At 43.1% G+C, this 4,594-nt stretch overlaps 1 protein-coding gene across 1 annotated transcript in view; it reads right to left on the bottom strand.

Moving 5' to 3' along the window:
- The window catches only part of LOC122564237 (carbohydrate-responsive element-binding protein-like), a 196,798-nt gene extending 192,226 nt beyond the window's left edge, over nt 1-4,572 (bottom strand). Inside the window, exon 1 of the mRNA XM_043718935.1 lies at nt 4,490-4,572. The gene's annotated coding sequence lies outside the window, so the exon portion shown is untranslated. The remainder of the gene's footprint in view (nt 1-4,489) is intronic.
- Nucleotides 4,573-4,594: the final 22 nt, after the last annotated feature.

Here is a 4,594-nt window from a genome sequence, read left to right on the forward strand (position 1 = left end):
CCACTCACCTAACTTGTCCAGGTCACCCTGTAATCTCCTAACATCCTCCTCACATTTCACCCTGCCACTCAGCTTTGTTGTATCAGCAAATTTGCTAATGTTACTATTAATACCATCTTCTATATCATTAATATATATTGTAAAAAGCTGCGGTCCCAGCACGGATCCCTGCGGTACCCCACTGGTCACCGCCTGCCATTCCGAAATGGAGCCGTTTATCACTACTCTTTGTTTCCTGTCAGCCAACCAATTTTCAATCCAAGTCAGTACTTTGTCCTCAATACCATGCGTCCTAACTTTGCTCACTAACCTCCTATGTGGGACTTTATCAAAGGCTTTCTGAAAGTCCAGATACACTACATCCATTGGATCTCCCTTGTCCATCTTCAGAGTTACATCCTCAAAAAATTCCAGAAGATTAGTCAAGCATGATTTCCTCTTCATAAATCCATGCTGACTCTGACCTATCCTGTTACTGCTATGCAGATCTGTCATAATTTCATCCTTTATAATTGACTCCAGCATCTTTCCCACCACTGAGGTCAGACTAACTGGTCTATAATTTCAGAACACCGTTCCTCTGCCACACCCTGGTCCAGTCCGTCACCACTTCCACAGAATCTTCCCATGCAATTGCAGAAGACAGAACATGTGTCTGTTTAGTCCCCTCTCTCCTCACTGTCCATGGTTCCTAACACCTTCCAAGTCAAGCGGTGTTTTACCTGTGCTTCATTTAGTCTAGCCAACTGTATTTGCTGCTCACAATCTGATCCACAGGCTGAATAATAGCTCTGCTTTCTCCACAACTTGACCCCAACAGCCCTGCTGAGTTTCTCCAGCAATTTCGGTTTTTATTTTATGCGAGGAAGGGGGATGTTGCCGAGTTGATGATGGTTACGTGCACCACTGCTATTGTTGGTGCATCATTCACAATGGCTCGTCAATGTTCCTCTATTTGTGTTCGATAGTTTTGTCCTGGTTCAAATTAACCGAGTGGCTGGCAGCCATTGTTCTTGGTCTGGAGTCAGATGGAGGGCAACAAATTTTATTCCCCGATGGATATCAATGAACCAGATTTTTTAAAAAAATGACACATAGCTTGAATCTGTGATCCTGGTTTTAAACTGGCTGTCTACTCTACCTCTAGCCCTCACAATTTGATATACCCCAATCACCTCACCCCTCAGCCTTCTCTGTTCCAGGAAAAACAACCTTAACCTCATAGCTACGATTCTCCAGCCCTGGCAACATTCTAGCACAGGGAAGATGTACTCTCTCTCTGCAGTTGCATCCTTTGTGTAATGTGGGGACCAGAACAGCACACAGTATTCCAGCTGTGGCCTCACCAGTGCCCTATACAGTTTCATCATTACATCCCTACTTTTGTATTCCATAACTCTGCCAAAAAAGGAGAGTACTCTTTCCAACCTTATCTACCTGTACTGCTACCTTTAGGGACCTGTATACTTGCACGCCAAGAACTCTCACCTCATCTACACTTACCGTATATTCCTGTTTATTGTGTATGTTCTTTTACTGTTTGACCTTCCTAAATGCACCACCTCACACTTATCAGCGGTGAACCTCATCTGCCACTGTTCTGCTCACTCCACCTATCTATCTATATCATTTCAGAACTTGTAGCTACCCTCTACACTACCCACCACACAGCCAATTTTTGCTTCATCTGCAAATTTCCCAATTGTGCCTCCCATGTTCAAATGCAAATTGTTAATGTATATAACCAAACAGCAAGGGTCCCATCACTGAATCCTGCGGAACACTACTTAAAACAGTTTTCCAATTACAAGGGCAGGAACTGATCATTATTCTTTGTTTCCTGTTACTAAGCCAACTTTGGATCCAATTCGACATGTCCCCTAGTATCCCATGGGCTTTTTAACCAATCTACCATGTGGAACCTTGTCAAATGCCTCACTAAAATCCATGTCGATAACATCAAAGTCAAGTCGCCATAGTCTTAAGAGACCACAGGACTGCTCTCTCTCAATAGTGAGAGACAACTGGTGGTGATTTAACCTGACAGTCACCATACCTCAGGCAAGGGGAGATGTTGAGAAGGACAGTCCTTCATTGTAACCTTAGCTGATATGGGGTTTGAACTCACACTGTTCAGATAAAGCTGCTTTGCAAAACCAGCCACTCAGCCAACTGAGCTAAACCAAATCCCCAGACAACATTCGCTGCACTACTCATATCCTCCTTGTCACCTCCTCAAAGAATTCAATCAAATTTGTAAGGAATGACCTTCCCTGAACAAAGCCAGGGACAGTTTATCTGACCTCAGGAGTGATTCTCACAATTTGCTCACCACCGAAGTAAGACTAATTGACCTATAATCATTTGGCATTTCCTTTGGACCATTTTTAAATAACGCAACCACATTTGCATTCTTCCAGTCCCCTGGCACCTTATTTGTGTCGAGTGAAGACTGGAATATAATCCTCAAAGCATCTGTCATTTACATTACTTCTGCTGCAAAGGCGTAGTTTCAATCATCATCCCTGAAGGCACTACTGCAAATCAACTGAAACACCTCAACCAGATTACCAGTTAATTTGTCATACTCATGGGATATGTACCTTTGCAACTCAACCCTTTAAAATGTCAGTACCATTCTGGTGAATCTGTGCTGCAGAAAAATCCTTCTCTGACAATGTAAAACTGCTGTGGTAGATTCTTAAAGTATGAACAGTTCCTGAATCAAGGCTGGAATCCAAATGCATGAAACAATGGGAAAGGTTTGAGGAACCAAATGGCCTTCTCCTGTTCATACACACTCAATATTTCGAAAATATTCTTATTAATCTGTCTTTGATTCAAGGTGAATAATTTCATTCCTCTCTATACTGAAACCCATTGATTAATCTGTGCACTAGATGTAGATGTACAACACGGAAAGAGACCCTTCAGTTAAACCCGTCCATGCCGACCAGATATCCCAACCCAATCTAGTCCCACCTGCCAGCACCCGGCCCATATCCCTTCAAACCCTTCCTATTCATATACCCATCCAGAGGCCTTTTAAAAGTTGCAATTGTACCAGCCTCCACCACTCCGTCTGGCAGCTCATTCCATACATGCACCACACTCTGTGTGAAAAAGTTGCCCCTGAGGTCTCTTTTATATCTTTCCCCTCACCCTAAACATATGCCCTCTAGTTCTGGACTCCCTCACCCCATGGATTTATCCTATTCATGCCCCTCATGATTTTATAAACCCCTAGAAGGTCACCCCTCAGCCTCCAACGCTCCAGGGAAAACAGCCCCAGCTTGTTCAGCCTCTCCCTATAGCTCAAATCCTCCAACCCTGGCAACATCCTTGTACATCTTTTCTGAACCCTTTCAAATTTCACAACTACTTTCTGAGAGGAAGGAGACCAGAACTGCAAGCAATATTCCAACAGTGGCCTAACCAATGTCCTGTACAACCGCAACATGACCTCCCAACTCCTGTACTCAATACTCTGACCAATAAAAGAAAGCAAAGCAAATGCCTTCTTCACTATCCTATCTACCTGTGACTCCACTTTCAAGGAGCTATGAACTTGTACTCCAAGGTCTCTTTGTTCAGCAATACTCCCTAGGACCTTACCATTAAGTGTATATGTCCTGCTAAGATACTGAGAAAAGAATCATTGTTAACTTAAGCCTTGTGCAATGTAAGTAATGGGATATCAAGGAAATTATGACTTACCTGGTGCGGCTGTGGATTTCTAAGTTAAGTTGACCGTTGATAGTTATTCAGGACATTAGTTAATTATTCTAATTCTGCTTCTGTGTGCATCCAAGTTCTGAATATGTCAATATATATATTTTATTAATATGTAACTGTGTCATCGAGGAACCACGTTACTGAGAATGAAAAAGGAACCCCTAAAAACCAAAAAGTAGCCCCTGAAAATCAAACTTAGCCCCCATAAAATCTGAACAAAACCCCTGAATAAACAGGGCATTTCATGCTCTGAAGTGGATTAGTGAATGGGCGAGGTGGGTGTCATGGGAGCTGGGTCTGGTACAGTCACATGGTAGATGGGTTGTGTTGGAGGGTTGGTGAGTGGTCAAGGGAGTAGTCAGTATGCCAGTTAGGAAGTTACCCAAATATTGCATGAGATTTTAATCTGTCCAACATTTTGATATAACCACCCAGATAATTAATGTATGAAATCTCTGACTCTAACTCAGGGTCAGAGACATTTGTGGAGGGTCTCAGAGACTGGGGGATCTGCTGACTGGAAGTTGAAACTTCCTAGACTGTGCCCGCATGGATGCCAGAGGTCATCTTCAGCTGTATGTGCCACCTGCAATAACGTGGAGACTGGAAGATTTGGCTCATTATTTCCAATCTAAATGATTCTGAAGAAAAGAATAATGCCCAGGTACGCCCCAAATATTCTTTTGGACAAAGCAGGAATAGAGAACGGAAGGGCTGGAGAAGAAGTCCAGGGAAGAATGCTTATTACACTTACACTGTATGAACCAGGCCCGCCAGATGGCATTGTTGAGGCGGATTTTGTCCTTCCATTGAAGTGCCAAGCCTTTGAATGTCTTCCATTTTGGAGAAACCAGCTTTC

This window comes from Chiloscyllium plagiosum, chromosome 28 (assembly GCF_004010195.1).
Source record: "Chiloscyllium plagiosum isolate BGI_BamShark_2017 chromosome 28, ASM401019v2, whole genome shotgun sequence".
Lineage (NCBI taxonomy): Eukaryota > Metazoa > Chordata > Chondrichthyes > Orectolobiformes > Hemiscylliidae > Chiloscyllium > Chiloscyllium plagiosum.